The 17,807-nt window shown below is 39.8% G+C and overlaps 1 long non-coding RNA gene across 5 annotated transcripts in view; it reads left to right on the top strand.

Moving 5' to 3' along the window:
• Positions 1-17,807, top strand: part of LOC137230329 (uncharacterized) — a 46,684-nt gene that overhangs the window by 10,135 nt on the left and 18,742 nt on the right. For 4 of the 5 annotated variants that reach the window (XR_010946093.1, XR_010946096.1, XR_010946095.1 and 1 more), the window contains exons 2-3: positions 1,536-1,684; positions 2,658-2,730. This is a non-coding gene — a long non-coding RNA (uncharacterized lncRNA). The remainder of the gene's footprint in view (positions 1-1,535; positions 1,685-2,657; positions 2,731-17,807) is intronic. The other variant, XR_010946097.1, reaches the window with a different exon arrangement.

The raw sequence follows: 17,807 nt of genomic DNA, 5'->3' as shown, positions 1-17,807 counted from the left end.
CCAGTGTCATCGAACAGTGCTTCAAAAATAATGACACAGGACTACTAGCCCTTTTTGAGTAATATTGGGTAAAAATGAGAAAAGCACATGGTATGTACGAAAAGTTTAAATATATGAGGTAATGCTCTTTTTAATTACTGTTATTACAAAGGCCACTCCAAAAGTCTACACCCAGACTCCTTTCCATTTATCTCTAAGTAGACAATGACATCACGTCTCCTCTAAATTATTCAGACTCAGGGGATGGATTTGGCTCATTCAATAGGGAATGCCATGTTTGGTGTTGGCACGATGCTTAAAGTCTCACTCCACATCATCCCCAAACTGAGGAGCACGTTTGATGGTGGCCAAATGATTTTTAAAAATTCCCTCTAAACTTGAAGCACTCAGAAAATCATGAAGAACAAAAATAGAACTGCACCATAAGGTATAATCATAAAACGTCATAGAAGGAGGAAAACTTAAAAAGCGGAAAATGCTCCAGTCATCTGAAGGCTAGCAGTTCGTGAAGTCATTAGAAGTCATTCCATACAGGCTGAGTTTGAGGAAAAGTCAGAGGTTGCTTTGTTCTTGACTCTGAGTGAAATCAAAACCTACCCAGACTCTGTACAAAGGCAACTGCGGTCTGCTTTTTTCTTGCTCGGTATTTGCCACTAAACACACGTAAATGACTTATGTTCAGAAAAGTCTGTGATTCTGTTCATATTAATCCATGTCTCAGGCTGGACAAATGCCTGAGCACAATCAAAGAAGGGGGTAGAAGCCTGCCTTTTCAAACAGGCTAGAAAATTTGTACCGAAAAATCACAGGGTGACAGAGACAGCTGGAAAAATTGCAGCTGGGGCTCTGATTTTCGTGCCAGTGTTACACTTAATGCAAAGGGAATGCAGATGATAGATTGAGAGTTATGTATGTCCTTTAGTTCCTCAGTACTGTACTTACACAGAGGTAAAAATATAAAGTTTTAAAAGTAGCCTCATACTAACGTAACACAAAAAAATCCTTACTGTTGCACTGAATTAATACATAAGAATCCAGCAACAAGTTGCTAATAAAACTAGATAAACAGACCCAACAAATAAAGAGTAAAGCAATACCTCCAAAATTCATCAATAGAAAGGTGTTTCACTAATGGACCTTAATAATCATTTCTTTGGAAAAATAGTCCTAACAAGTATATTTACACATAAAACATTCTGCAAGATGGCTTAAAATGCTGGGGCCACAAGGGGTTTTCAAATCAAAGGTTTTAGGACCTTTGTGCTTTTGAAAGGAATGTGTATGATTTTTCTTGGGTTTTAGTAGTGGTTTTATTCATAACGGGAAATTAAAAAAACAAGGTATTAGAGGTAATTCTCTGTATCATCCCTATTCGAACGAACCTTTTCACTTAAGGTACTATTCGATATAATTTGTTCAGATGAGGTGTGTCATCCACAACAGAAATGCTATGTGTAAAATGGAGATCATTGAAAGTTTTATTGAGATGTATTGGGAGTCTCTGGGGACCATGCTGATTTGGGCTGTGTTTTCAGACTCCAACACTCTGTGGCCTTTGACAGGCATGAAGAAAAGCCAGACCAAAACAGTTCTCACAGCGCAGCCGGTGGTCACAAAGAACAGCCCATGGAGATGTCTGTCACTGAAAGAGCAGCCTCTGGAAGAGAACCAAAGAGGAAAAGAGGTAGAAATGGAGTGTGTGTGTGTGTGTGTGTGTGTGTGTGTGTGTGTGTGTGTGAGAGAGAGAGAGAGAAAGAGAAGATGAAAATATAATATTTGAACACTATAATATTTGAACACTATAATATAATATTTGAACTCTGAAAAACATCAGTGGTTGAAACCACAGGCATATATTTTTCTCTTCTATCTCCAAGGACTTCATTAATAAAATAGTAAGTATAGGTGATTAATCACACAATTACATTTAAAAAATCTTCTAGAACCTTCTGGCATCTTAGGGAAATTGACTAATAAGTTCCAGAAGGAGGGATGGAATATTCCTAGAAACAACGTACTTATCCTCTTACTTCATTTTTTATTTTAACATCTTCACCTTTAGTAAAGCAGCATCATAGTCTATATATTAATTATAACATTAGCTATTTTTCTAACTTGTTTTTTGACATTTATGTGATCTTATGTTAAAATTCCTTTCAGGGTGATATTTTGATGACCGACTGATAATATTTAATGGAACATACATTTTTATTTAATATGTGTATGCATGCCCCGAAGCTTTTTTAAAAAAGGATTAAAGTGCTCTAAACCCATATATATATAAACTCATGCACCCCTAATATGTAAATTCTTCAGACAAGCCTGTTTAAGATAAAATCATAATCTAATATGTAGCTAGGCTTCTATCCTGCCATTCTCTCGCCACTTTTTTTTTTTTTTCTTCTGGTTTTCCAAATAAACAGCAGGCCCTAAGGGCTCTTTGAACTCGCTGGAGTGTTTAGTGCCAACAATCACTGGTTCATGCAGCTTATCTTTTCCTGGTATTTCTATGTGATTTAATAGTTCCAGCCTGGCCAAGGGAATGAAAACTTCTGGGTCTGTTTCTGGAAGTGCTGCACTCCCCATTGCCATCTGTGATAAACCAAATAACCTTTCTCTGCCTCAGCTGTTTTCTTATAACCGTGTCTGTTTTGCAGCGATGGAGTGAAGCTTGATAAAATAGTTGGAATCGTTCATCAGTGAAGCAAAGCTGGCTTCTGAGTCACGCAGGTGTGTCAATTAATTAACGAATAAGTACCAACCTTTGGATGGTGATATTAATTAAATATCCAACATTAAGGTGGCATTTAATTGCCAAGGGATTAATAAAACAGATCCTTAGTCTATTAGATTGGGATTCTTTAGTTATAAGTAATAGAATCTGACCCTGGCTAGGATCAGCAACAGGGAGTTTATTGAAACATTAACAGGATTACATCAATCCGAAGGCTCAGGGTGGTGGATTAAGTTTTCTGAAAATAATTGCACCAATATATTTCTATCCCGCATGTTCTTCCAATGTGATGTTGACGGTACTCTGTTGAGAGGTGAGAGGTTTAAGTTCTTTCCCCTTGAATGTGGATGGACTTTCACATTGCTTCAATCAAGAGTGCAGCAGAAGTACCACGGCATGACTTTGCAGGCTAGGTCAGGACAAGAGATAGGGCTTCTCTGTGCATCTTTGTTCCTTGAGCTGCTGCATAAGAAGTCTGGCTGCCCTAAAGTCATCATATATAGAAAGACCATATAAAGGTTTCAAGACATGCCCAAGGAGACCCAATTATTCTGGTCTCCATCTGTTTCAGCCTTCTCTGAGCAGGTACCGGACATGTGAGCACACCTTCAAGTCCTACCTTTAAAATCCCACCAGATAAAAATGAGTAGAGGAGAAATAAGCTGTCCCTGCTGAGCCCTGCCCAGAATGCAGAGTCTGGAGCAAAATGACGTTATTGTTTTTGTTGTTTTAAACCACTAAATTAGGGATGGATTGTAACACTTGGTCAGGAAGCAGGAACCAAGAAGAGAATATGGAAAGGGCTGGGAACGAGGAACTAGAGAAATATACTGTAGCATGAATAGTGTGGTTGCGGTACTGCCATCAGGATGACTCAACTCCAAATGTCTCTTCAATCCTGTATCACTTATTCAAGAGTCAGAGTCCTGGAGAGTACATCCATGGACCAACCTGAAACAGTTAAGTCCACCTCCTGCCTATATCTGAGTGATTCAGGAAAGATTTGGCACGAAGAGTCCCCAGCAGCTGGTGTGACTCCATAGTAGGAAGGCAGGCACCTGGATTCATCATCCGCACCAAGATTATGGTTCAAGGGGAAAGAAATTCTCCAAAAAGAATTTGGATGTCTTTCAGAAGGGTAAATGGAGAGAGAAAGTAAAAAGACAACGAGTACGCTCAGGTCACATTTCATTCTACTTAAATAAACAAGTAGTTATAGTATCCTTGAATACAAATTAATGGCAAAGATGTCTTGTCTGCCAGTGGTTTTATTGACTGAAGTCATTGAAATAGTCTTCAAGATAAAGTAGTTCATTGGGTGTTATATATTAGCTTCCTTCCTTCCCTCCCTCCTTCCATTCTTTCTTTCCTCCTTCCTTACTTCCTTTCTCCCACCCTCCTTCCCTCCCTTCCTTGCTCCCTTTCTCTCTCTCTTTCTTTCTTTCATAATCTTTAATAATTTAGTGTTTAGCACTCAGTCTACAAAATAGTCACAAACATAAGACAAAAGCCTGCAGATTATATATAAAAACACTCAGAGCCGCCCTAAACCTTTTTTGGAACAAGATGGAGAAATAAACATACTAAATTAATAAAATACTAAAAAATTTTTGAACACCATTGTTTCTCAAACTATGGTCCTTTTCCACTTGTATTGAATCTGTATCAAATGTGGGGCTCAACATATGCATGCATGACATATGCACTCACACACACACACACACACAATTGCCTCAATCATTTTCAATCAAATAAGCTGCTCAATTTCTTGAAAATAGTAAGACTCACTGATTGTTCGACTGGATCAGTGGTTTATTTGACTGAATTGAAAGGCCATTGATCCAGTGGCCCCATGATAGAAAATGCAAAGGATAATTTTCCCTTACTGTCATGGTTCATTCAAGTTTTAATTTGTTTTAGTTATTTAACAGGAGACATTGTTCCCTTTTAAATGATAATACATGCAGTGAGAAAAAATGATCCTTTGTCACTGAGATTTGTTTAAGCCTTTAAACATGAGAAATAAAGACATCCTTTAAACCAAGATGCCTTCTTTGCTGTAGAAAAGACATCTGTAGAAGACTCATGATTTTTCACAAGAATTGAAATCAGATTACATATATTTACACACAATATATACTGAAAGTATACAGCATTGCTAAAATAGTTTATTGTCTTTTTCTTGACCATGCATAGAATAAACTTGGGAATACAACAAAATATGAAGAGTTCAAGCCAAATTTGGGAGTCTTACATAGTTTCAAACTTTATTGGTGAAATTATTTGAGAGAGAGCGAGAGAAATATTTATCTCAGAAATTGAGAATTCCAAAATTGTTTTGAGGTTTAAGTGATTGTTTTTCTCCTTTTTTTTTTTTTTTTGCGTTACGTGGGCCTCTCACTCCTGTGGCCTCTCCCGTTGCAGAGCACAGGCTTTGGACACGCAGGCTCAGCGGCTCACGGGCCCAGCCGCTCCGCGGCACGTGGGATCCTCCCGGACTGGGACACGATCCCGTGTCCCCTGAATCGGCAGGCGGACTCTCAACCACTGCGCCACCAGGGAAGCCCCCCCCCCTTTTTTTTTTTTAACTACTTCTGCTTTTTTTTTTTTTAGCTTGATTTGGGCAGTGAAATCTAGCGAAATAAGGAAAGTGGCTTGAGTGTGGAAAAGCAGTGTAAAAGTGAAAAGACCATATCACTGTACAGTCTCTTACTGCTGTTCTTTCACTAATTTGTGACAGAGAGATTTCTCAACGTCAGCACTATCAACATTCAGGTTGGAAAGTGCTTTGTTGAAGTAGCTGACCTGTACATTGTAGCATGTTTAGCAGCACGGCCGGCTTCTACCCACCTGATGCTAGTAGCACTTCAGTCTTTTTTTAAGTTGTGGTAAAATATATGTGCATAAAATTTACCATTTTAATCATTTTTAAGTGTGCAGTTCAGTGGCATTAAGTACATTCCCCTTGCTGTGCAACTATGGCCAGCATCCGTCTCCAGCACTTTTTCATCTTCCCAGACTGAAACTTCACACCTATTGAACAACAGCTTGCCTTTCCCATCTCCCCACAACCCCTGCTAGCCTCCATTCTACTTTCTTTCTCTGTGGATTTGACTACTCAAGGTACCTCATATAAATGGAGTCACACAATATTTGTCTTTTGTGACTAGCTTATTTCACTATTGTAATGTCTTCAAGGTTTATCCATGTTGTAGCACGTCAGCATTTCCTTCCTTTTTCAGGTTGAATAATATTCTACTGTATGGATATACCACATTTTGTTTATTCACTCATCTCTGAATGGAACTTGGGTTGGTTTCACCTTTTGGCTATTATGAATAATATTGCTGTGAACATGGGTATACAAATATTTGCTTGAATTTCTACTTTCAGTTCTCTTGAATACATAGACAGAAGTAGAATTGCTGGGTCAAATATCTCCAGACATTGCTGAATGTCCCCTGAGGGGCAAAATCACCCCCGATTAAGAACCACTTGTCTAAAGGAATGAACATCTTTGAACAATGGTATTTCCACAGAGCTGAATCATAGGCTTTTAGGTTGAGAAGGGACATTGGAAGCCATCTGGTTGAGTAAATGATCTCTACTTCATCCCTAAGACCTGTATTTGGCCACCAGCAGTGTTTGGTAAGTCAGTTACCCATAAGGCCACCTCAAACTTGCCCCATCAGTTCTTCTCTCCTTAATCTCTTTTAGTCCACTGGCTCCTTCCCATCATCTTCTACATGTTCATGTCTGTATATCCTATATCTTCCACCTTCTAGTCATCAGCAAACATCTTAATAGAGTAATCTATAAAACTTCAACTTCGATTTAGTATTTCTTTCTTTTTTTTTTTGTGATACGCGGGCCTCTCACTGTTGTGGCCTCTCCCATTGCGGAGCACAGGCTCCGGACGCGCAGGCTCAGCGGCCATGGCTCACAGGTCCAGCTGCTCCACGGCACGTGGGATCCTCCCGGACCGGGGCACGAACCCTCATCCCCTGCATCGGCAGGCAGACTCCCAACCACTGTGCCATCAGGGAAGCCCCCGATTTATTCTTTAATCAATTAACATCTGAAACTGCTTTGAATACAATCACCTCACTGCTAGATTCAATCAGTTTTTTCTTATCTTTCTTCTTGATATAGTCATCACAATATCCAGTTTCATCTGACCTAACTCTCAGGTGTGTCATTTATTTACCAAGTATTTATTACATCTACTATGTATTACTGTGTAATAAACAATTTTACTGGCCTTTCTCTCCGGTTCCTGGAAGTAACCTCTAAACAGTTGGAATTTCCCAAGTGACAGGTGTATCTTTGTTATTCATTATGCACCCCTCAGGCCACATTTGAAAGTTTATGCTAATGAGGAGACTCATGGTGGACTCCTAGATAGTTTATGTAAATGAGATGAGTCAGGAGAGGGGCTGGCCATGCTAGAAAGACCAACCACACATTAGACTTCGGGGCTTTGAGCCCCAAAAGTAATGTAAGCCTGACTTCTGAGGAGATGGATGGGGCTGGAGATGGAGTCACATGGGCAATGATTCAAACAACCCTGCCTGTATAATGAAACCCTGATAAAAACTCTGGAAACTGAAGTTCAGGTGAGCCTCCTTGGTTGGCAAACACTCTGTGTACTGGCACACATTGGTGTACCCAGAGGTAACAGGCACCCTGAGGACAAGGAAACTTCACATTTGGGACCTTATTAGACATCATCTTATGTGCCTCTCCTTTTGGCTGGTTCTGATTTGTATCCTTTTGCTATAATTAAACTATAATGATTAAGTATAGTGCCTTCCTGAGTTCCTGGAGTTATTCTAATGAATTATCAAATCTGAGAGGGTAGTGGGAAATTTTGAATTTGCAGCCAGCTGGTCAGAAGTGAGTGTGGCCTGGGGACTCCTGAACTTGTGACTGGTGTCTGAAGTGAGGGCAGTCTTGTGGAGGACTCTCCCCTTATCTGTGAAGTTTGGCTTAACTCTAGGTAGTTGGTGTCATTACAGTCACCCTGAGGCACTCTGCAATACCATGGTGAGCAAAACATTGATTCCTAGCCTCATGGAGTTTAGAGTAGAGACAGGCAGAGAGAGGTAAAAATATAACCAGAAAACCAAACATAGAACCTCCTCTGGGTACAAATGTGTTAAATTTCCAAAGACTATTCATAAGTCTATTTGTTCCTAAGTCCAAAATGATGCCATAAAAGGGATGAAAATATGCATATCAATTAATGTTAGGTTTCATTTTGTTTTCATCATAGTCTTATGCCACTAATTAGTAGTTTTCATCATTCTCACTGCTTGTACATTTCGTTGGGCATAATGACTTTAATAATGCTCATAAAACACCTCAAAATTACACACAAACATAGCCAGCTCTAGAGAACCAAGAAAAAAATGAAAACAAGATGATTAAGATTAAAATGACTGTACATGACCACGTCTGTCTTAAGTTGTTGGTAAATAGAATTAACTTGGCTTTGTTCCAGGGCAAAACTGTGTATACAAATGTCTATGAATTTCTTAAGTTGTACTTCACAAAGGAAGGATGTACATACATACATATAAATGGATAAATAAGTGGACCATTTAGATGGAAGTTTGGGGAAGGCTTCTCAGCGACCTGAAGGTTGAGTAAAAATTAGGCAGAGAAGGGAGAGTACGACTGAAGAAAGAAGTTTTAGCAGGTACAAAGATCCTGAGATAAGAAGAGCTTGGCACACTGGTGGCCAAGGATAGTCTATGTAGGAAGTGTGTCTGGAAGTGAGAAGGCAATTAGGTGAAGCAATCTGCCGCCCCAGCAAGATGGCACCAAGGCTCAGGTATCAGAGGGTGATGATGGTTGAAGATATATTTGGGTAACTAATACGGCTAATACTGGGAAACATGCCCAAACAGTCACCCCGCTGGGATGTGAGCCTTCTGGGGTCTATGGGTGTGTGTGTATGCGCTTGCTTACTAGCCTGTATGAGTGACTTAGAGCTATAATAATCTGGGGTTAATAATAGGGAGACATCTGGTATGAATTCACTCAGGAGCTTTAGGAATGCTTTTGGTTAACATTAACAGCAATTATGAGATATGTGTTATTATTAATCTATTTTCAATAAGAGAAAGGAATACAATTGAACGGTTGCACTGGGATTTGAACTCAAGCAGTGTGACTCCAGAGCCCTCTCAGCTACCTTGGTTCTGAAAACCACGCCTGTGTTAGGGGGTACCACAGTGGGAGGTGCATTCTCTTCTCCACTGCACTGGGTACCAATCATGAAAATGGAAAGGCGGTGGCTGGATTTCCACACATCCAGCCTCCAGTTAGCAGTGGCTGTGAACTGCTCTCACAACGAACCCAGAGCCAGGCATCCAGACTTGGGGCTAGTGGCGTAGAAGTTGACATATAAGACCTCTGAGGATTAGAACTATATTGGGGAATGAGTTTCTTTAGAAGCCTGGACTTTGTTAAGTCAAGTGAAGGGGATTTGGCTTATGGAGGGATACTGGGATATCCATGCAAAGGGGACTGAATTTCAACTCACAACTGATAAAGGCTAGAATATTCTGGTTCTGTGAAGTTATCCAGCTCATCGTTGCTCTTCGTTTCCATAATGATATTAACACAGCCACTCCCATCCTGAGCCTTCTGTGCACAAGTTGAAGCCACTACTCTGAACTGATTTCCTCAGTTTGTATTAATCTAGCATCAAAACTCTCCAAATTGAGCCTCTTCTAACTTACTTAGCTATATTGCCTAAAATTCTTCAAAGTGTTCCTGTAGTGCTAGTCATTCTGTTAGTCTTACTGTCCCCAGAACTTCTTTTGCCTTCCCACTTTAGTGTACATTTGGCCAAAATAGTCTTACTCATTTTATTCCACTTTTAAAGCCCATTTCCACATCCTTCCATGAAGCTATTCCTTGAAAGTCACTTCCTTTCTAAATTACCCATTGTCTGTGTGATAGTTTTTGCTCATGGTTGTAGTTGTTCTTTATTATATGCCGCTTTGGTGTTTCCCTAAATGTTTGGTGCAAAGTTCCTAAAATGTACGACACAAACTCCTGGTGGGCATAGAGGAGGTTTTAGGTGGTTTTACAGATATAGCAATGAATAGCATCGTATCACATTGTGAGAAATGTATTCCTTCTTTGACTCTTTTTCAATAATTGGGATTAGGACAAGTAACAGTATCTGTTTTGTACTAGTCTATATTTAATACCTATATAACACACACTCCTCCTTACATAGAAATGAAAATCTCTTAGTATCTGGATAGAACATAACAAAATATTTTGCTTTCTTTGTATTTATTTTTATAAACATAAATATAGGCAAGTAATAGAAGTAAATCATTTACTATAGTAATATAATTTTTTTAAATAAATAGCTTTAAATAAAAATGTGAGTAAATTTTAAAAAGTAAGTAACACTAGTGCAGTCTGTGTGTATATGTACCAAAAATCATGAAGTGATACATGAATGCCTGAGGTTTGGAAAACTCTGGTTTTATGAATATCAGTGCTATGTCACCGTGAAGCATATAATTCACTGAGGGAATGATATTCTTAAGAAGAAATAGTGGACAATAAGAAGAAAGTTCGTGTGGATATTGGGAAATCTTGGTTCTGACTTTGGCAATGAGGGCTTAAAAGGACAAGTTCAGAAGTCAGGTCACCTAGATTTGAGTCCTGGTTCTACCATGTGTCAGCTGTATTAACTTAGATGATTACTTAGACTTTAAGGCAACCCTGTCTAATAGAAATTTCTGTGATGATTTTCTATGTCTGTATAATCTGAGGTGAAGAATGCAGTAGCCACTATTGAGCATTTGAAATTTGGCCTGAGGAACATCTGGGGAACAGAATTTTAAATTTTGTTTAAATTAATTTAATTTGAATAGCAACATGTAGCTAGTGGTGACTTAGGCTGTGCAGCTCCAAGGCTGAGTTTTCTCATCTGTAAAATAAGGATCATGATACTATTTGCCTCAGAGCGTAGTTTGAGAATTAAATGAGATAATGCACATAAAGTACTTAGTTTAGTACTGGTACAGAAAAAGAGTTTAATAATATTAGAAATATATTTAACTAGCTTTAGTAATTTGTTTCAAGTCTCTGAAACTCAGTAGTTGCTTTTGAATTTTAATTTAATGGTGTCTAAGATCCTCTGAGTACAAATGTATCCCTTTCTGGTCTGCCACCAGACCCAAGTATAGGATATATAGTAAGGGCTCAGTAACTAGGAGAATAGGAGAGTTTTTTTGTCGTTGGGGGTGGATTTCTTTAATCTTTCTTGACCTCAGTTTCAAATTTCTTGGAACTGTGAAAGTTGAAATGTTTAAGACAATAAAAAATTGCAGGGTGACCAAAAGAAACTGTGAGTAAATTAAAAATATTACTTCATGACAAAAGCATTCTAAGTTGGATCTCAAAGCAAGTGTGAAGGTTTGCTGAATTGAGTCTGTCACATGTTTAAGTTTCTGATATTCTGGTCTGATTGTATCAAATAGCCTCCCTCCCTTGAGAATAACAAGAGTTGCCATTTATGAAGAGCATATGGCACGCCTAGCGCTCTGCCTAGTTATTATTGCTTATTTCATAACAACCTTACAGTGGAGATGCTGTTATTCCTGTTGTAAAGATCAGGAAACTGAGCCTTGGGAAGGTCAAATGAGTTGTCCAAGGTCAAACACCTAAAAGTAGAATCCACCCCTACCTGGTTCTAAAGCTTGCTGTCTTTCCACTATGGCACAATGCATTTCTGAAGGCACATCTAATGAGGTTTTTTTTTTTTGTTTTTTTTTTTTTACATCTTTATTGGAGTATAATTGCTTTACAATGGTGTGTTGGTTTCTGCTTTATAACAAAGTGAATCAGTTATACACATACATATGTTCCCATATCTCTTCCCTCTTGCGTCTCCCTCCTTCCCACCCTGCCTATCCCACCCCTCCAGGCGGTCACAAAGTACCGAGATGATCTCCCTGTGCTATGCGGCTGCTTCCCACTAGCTATCTACCTTACGTTTGGTAGTGTATATATGTCCATGCCTCTCTCTCACTTTGTCACAGCTTACCCTTCCCCCTCCCCATATCCTCAAGTCCATTCTCTAGTAGGTCTGTGTCTTTATTCCTGTCTTACCCCTAGGTTCTTCATGACATTTTTTTTTCTTAAATTCCATATATATGTGTTAGCATACAGTATTTGTCTTTTTCTTTCTGACTTACTTCACTCTGTATGACAGACTCTGGGTCTATCCACCTCATTACAAATAGCTCAATTTTGTTTCTTTTTATGGCTGAGTAATATTCCATTGTATATATGCGCCACGTCTTCTTTATCCATTCATCCAATGATGGACACTTAGGTTGTTTCCATCTCCGGGCTATTGTAAATAGAGCTGCAATGAACGTTTTGGTACATGACTCTTTTTGAATTATGGTTTTCTCAGGGTATATGCCCAGTAGTGGGATTGCTGGGTCGTATGGTAGTTCTATTTGTAGTTTTTTAAGGAACCTCTATACTGTTCTCTACAGTGGCTGTATCAATTTACATTCCCACCAACAGTGCAAGAGGGTTCCCTTTTCTCCATACCCTCGCCAGCATTTATTGTTTGTAGATTTTTTGATGATAAAGTGAGTCATTAAAATCATCATTACTAAAAATCAAAGGTCAGCTAGTTCCCAGAAAGAACAATTAGCAAACTAGCGAAATATTTCCCCCCATTGTTTATTCTGAAATATGTTAAACCTATAGAAAATTTGCAAAACAGTACAGTGATTAGCCATATACTCACCTAGGTTCACCAACTGCTCAAATGTTATGATTTTGTTCTCTCTCCCTTTTTTTTCTCCCTCCCTCAATTTTTCTATCTATTCTGACAGTCATAAATAAGCAAAGATATATTTTAGGGTTATTTTCAAGGATTTTTTAATGTTCTTCACGTGGGATGTGAATCTCTCCCTTTCCCCAGTTTAACCAATGTGTTAAAGATTCATAGAGAGATTCTGTCTCTGGAAAGTACCAAGTTACCTCAGGAATTCACTCCTAATCCAGCCCACTTCATACCATAGAGTTCTAAAGTTCATTCCTTCAGGAAAGAGGAAGCCGGGATGGTAATTCTATCATTCACCGACAAGGCATGTAGATGACAAAGATATATTCACTCGGTACCTTCAGCAACAAAACAAAGCTCCAACAAATCAGTTTAAAGGGGAGAAGGGAGTATATTACCTTCCTCCTATCAAGGCAAGGTCTAACTTTCACAGCAAAATCCTTCGGGGAGTTGATGTATTCTCCTCTCCTGATCTTGTGTGTCTTCTGCAATAAACTGCTAACTGATCTTTGCCTCCCGCTTCTCCCTCCACTCTCTAACTCATCCTGCACACAGCTGCCAGTTCCACCTTCTGGAAACTCTACTTTGATCATGTCATTCCCCTGGCCAAAACTGCCATTGATGTTCTCCATCCAACAGGATAGACTTTAGACCTTTTAGTCTCAGATTGATATTCAGCTGGTATCACCTGGCATGGCTGTATCAGTTTTTAGAATATTAAAATACTTCCACACCACCTGTAAAGAGGAATAATCTACTGACTCTATAAAGACCTAACGATCTAGCGCAGGGTCAGCTGTGGCAGAGAGTAATGGGGCTTAGGAACAATGCTGGCAGGAAGGTAGGTGGTCGATGGTGACTGCTAAGGGGTGAAGGTAATGGAGGTGATGCCAGCGGTGGTGGCCTGTGCAGCTCCTGTCAGCTCCAAACCAAGATATCATTCTCGTTTTAGGTCTTGCCTTCAGACCGCACATCCAGTCCATTAAAAATAAGTAAATAGATTTAAAAATCTACCAGTGTCTCAATCTCGGCACCGCTACAGTCCAGTCTAGCCTTCCATCGCCTCAGCTTTCACATCAATATACCACCCTCCATGGACCGGCCAGAATGACCTTAATGCTTAGATCAAAATGTACTAGGGTGGACTTCCCTGGCAGCCTAGTGGTTAAGACTCCGCACTATCAATGCAGGGGGTGTGGTCCCTGGTTTGGGAACTAAGATGCCACGTGCCGCGCCGCCAATAAATAAATTAATTAATTAATTTAATTAAATAAACAAACAAACCATACTAGGGCACTGCTGAAAAGTCTCAGTGGCTTCCTTGCACATCATCATAGATGAATATCCAACCTCCTGATCGTGGTCTACAGTGCAATATGGTCCTGCCCACCCTCTGAGCGCATCTGCTCTACTCACACTGGCTTGATTTCCATCCCTCAGTTATGCCAAACTTGCAGCCACTGAAGGATCTTTAGCATCTGCTCTTCTTTCTACTTGGAACAAACTTCATAAATTTTGCTTCATGACTGCCTTCCTCTCCTAAGTCATGTCTTTATCCAAAGTCAGCTCCTCGGAAAGGCTTTCCTGGACCAGTTTTGAAAACTCTTTTATCTCCTCTACTGCAGTCAATCTCTATCCCATTACCCCATTTTCTTTATTATATCACAGAACTCTTGCAATCATCTTGCACATATATCTTTGTTTACACATGTATTTACTCTCTTCCTCTTCTGGACTCTAAGGTTCTGAAAGGCAGGCTCCTCTGTCTCGTCATTGCTTTATCCCAGCACATAGAACAGTGCCTGGTTGAACATATGTTTGTTGACTGACAGTCTGATTGACAAAACACTGAGCACAGTGGCTGGCACATAGTAAGTCCTCAATATCTGTTAGCTATTTCATCGTAAGTATTCTATTTAGTTGTACATCCGTTGGCCTCCCGACTTTTTGGCCCCATTTCTCTCGCTTATATATACCAGCATCAGCAATATGCTTGACACTAAAATAATTTTCTTGAATCTATTTTTTTACTGCAATAAATAATAATCAACCTGTTCTAGAGCTCAGACAGACTTCTTGAGGTAGCTTTAGCCTTTTCTTTCTCTTGATTTTGACTTTGGGAAAAGAAAGAATCAGATTTCTTGCAAAGATTGGTTCTAAGTTTCTCAAGTTATGTATATCTCCTAAAAAACAAATGTTGTAAACTGGCAGCCCATGGGTTCAATATAGCACTTGAATGTGATTTGTTTTTTTTTGTTTTTTGTTTTTAAGAAGATGTTGGGGGTAGGAGTTTATTAATTAATTTATTTATTTTTGCTGTGTTGGGTCTTCGTTTCTGTGCGAGGGCTTTCTCTAGTTGTGGCAAGCAGGAGCCACTCTTCATCGCGGTGCGCGGGCCTCTCGCTATCACGGTCTCTCTTGTTGCAGAGCACAGGCTCCAGACGCGCAGGCTCAGCAGCTGTGGCTCACGGGCCTAGTTGCTCCGCAGCATGTGGGATCCTCCCAGACCAGGGCTCGAACCCGTGTCCCCTGCATTAGCAGGCAGATTCTTAACCACTGCGCCACCAGGGAAGCCCTGAATGTGATTTGTTTTGCTCGGCACTGTATTAAAGTTTTTTCAGTGTACATTTAAAACTCAAAAGAGTTCACAGTTTGACTTGGAAAACAGAAATTATATTTTCAGTTTCTCTTTAAAAGAAAAAAGAAGACAGCCTGGATCCAGTGAGCTCAATTTCATGCAACCATTGGATGGAGCTGAGTAACAGTTGCTCATTTCAACCTGGGTGTTAGCCATTCTAGCCCTCACTGATCCTTTTTCATTCATTTGTCATTTGCTTGGATCCCTGGAAGAATTTGAGTTTGTGATTCATATTGTAAAGAAAGTTTCCATAAGCAGAATAATTTTTTTTTTACCTTGCTGAATGGAATTAGAATTTCTCCAGCTCACCTGATCCAGGGTCCTGGTTTAATTGTTGAACTAAGAGTTAAAGAAGAAAATTTGAGAAAGGAAGCTAACTTAGATATAAGGGGAGGGGGAGAGAGCAGGTAGGAAAGAGGCAGATTTTATACAAGGGACAAGATGCTTTAACCTTTTGGATCCTCTGTTTTCAAAAAGCATATACAATCATAAATTTTAAAAGATACTTAAGATCTTTCTCAGAGCACTAGAAGAGGTTGGAGCAAGGGTAGGGCCCTGAGGTTTAAGAATCATTAGCTCCATTGTAAATCCTCCTCTGATTGGAGTGAGGAAGATTGGAAGCTCTATAAGCAATCATTTAGACATTAAACATCTGCGCTTACTACAATATCAAGCATGAAACTGAAGACCAGTTCGTAAGTTGATAGAGGCTGAAGCACGGGCTTTGGTGCCAAAGCATAGTTTTATTTTTTCCCCTTTATTATCTACTTCATTCTGGGGTAATCCTCTTCTTAGATCTTAGGATTCTTAGATCCCCTGCAGCCTGAGTTTCCCAGGTTCCCATGTCAGCTGGCTTTGGCTCATGGGAGCCACTGGGTGGAGATGGGTGGTGGGAGGAGGGGTGAAGCTTGGGAGTTTCTCCCCCTCCCTCTCTGTCCGGGTGGCACCTCCAGAAGCAGCTGCATCTCCCTGGTGGTTCCAGCTCCCATAGGATAACCCTTCACGGATCCAACTTCCAACAAGAGACATCAGCTCCTGGGCTCAGTTTCTGAGCCGCCTCACTTGTCTCTCTAGCAGAGGTGGTAGACGTTCCTGGTTGTTGTCAATTTCTGGGTTACCTCATTTTTCCCCCTTTGGCTTCTCAGCTCCTCTGTCACCTGTGTAAAAAATTCCCTGCCTCAAAATCCTCTTGTTTGAAATACTCAGAGTGGATTCTCTTTTTCTACTGGAATCTGATTGATGTCGGGACATTTCTGCCTAACTTTATTAATACATTGTACTTAGCTTAATTCTATGATTTTACTATTCATTATAAACTGATTTTATTTTATTTTATTTTTATTTTTTTTTGCGATACGCGGGCCTCTCACTGTTGTGGCCTCTCCCGTTGCGGAGCACAGGCTCCGGACGCGCAGGCTCAGCGGTCATGGTTCACGGGCCTAGCAGCTCCGTGGCATGTGGGATCTTCCCGGACCGGGGCACGAACCCGTGTCCCCTGCATCGTCAGGCGGACTCTCAACCACTGCGCCACCAGGGAAGCCCTAAACTCTGATTTTTAATATAAATCTTTGTACATTTGCCACTATATTCTTTACATCATAAAATTTATTAAGTACCCCCTCCCATTGTTGTCATTATTTTTTTAAATAGAGGAAGATAAGAACAAGTGCTTAAAAACTCTCTGTATGAAATTTCCCTCCTTTGATGTTTCATTTGATGAACTGCGAGACCATGACATATGCAATGCTGGATTCAAATGCTGAAGCATAAATTCATTCATATTTTTACTTAGTAAATGTTTATTGAACCTACTATATGCCAGGTACTCTGCAAAGTTCTAGGAATGTAAGAAAAATTAGTAAGATTTGCAAAGACCCCACAGTCTAGTAAAAAGGACAACCAATTCATAGATAAATATAAAGTAACATGATAAACAGTATAATAGAGACACATTAGAGCAGCGGTCCCCAACATTTTTGGCACCAGGACCGGTTTCATGGAAGACAGTATTTCCATGTACGGGGAGCAGGGGTGATGGTTCAGGCCATAATGCCAGTGATGGGGAGCGGCTCACCACCTGCTGTGCGGCCCGGTTCCTAACAGGCCGTGGACCAGTACCATCCCACGGCCCGGGGGTTGGGGACCCCTGCATTAGAGGATTTGTGGGAGCGCATGGCACAGCTATCGAACCCAGCCTGGCAGTATTAAAGTAAGAAGTTTATTATAAAAGGTATCCTTTAAGCAAAAACACAGAGGTATTTAAGAAACCAAAGAATGAATAAGAAAAAAAAATCTCAATTCACTTCCAAAATTTCTATAGGGTATTCCATCTCAATGAGAATTTAGTAAACACATACTGTGTACGGAAACATTATGGAATTAAATAAATTCTTATGAAGCAGCTCACAACATATCCAAGGAAAAAGCAGAGAAAATGGACATTCTTTGAGGTCTGCATTCTACTAGACCTTTTTTGTTTAATGACATTAATGATAATAATGTCATTAATCCTCACCAGGACTCTTTGAAATATTTTTTTCCAATTTGCAGGCAAAAAACCTGAATGTCAGAAAAATAAATAACACATTTAAAGT

Source organism: Pseudorca crassidens, chromosome 9 (assembly GCF_039906515.1).
Source record: "Pseudorca crassidens isolate mPseCra1 chromosome 9, mPseCra1.hap1, whole genome shotgun sequence".
Classification (NCBI taxonomy): Eukaryota; Metazoa; Chordata; class Mammalia; order Artiodactyla; family Delphinidae; genus Pseudorca; species Pseudorca crassidens.
This window is presented reverse-complemented; position numbering and strand designations above follow the sequence as displayed.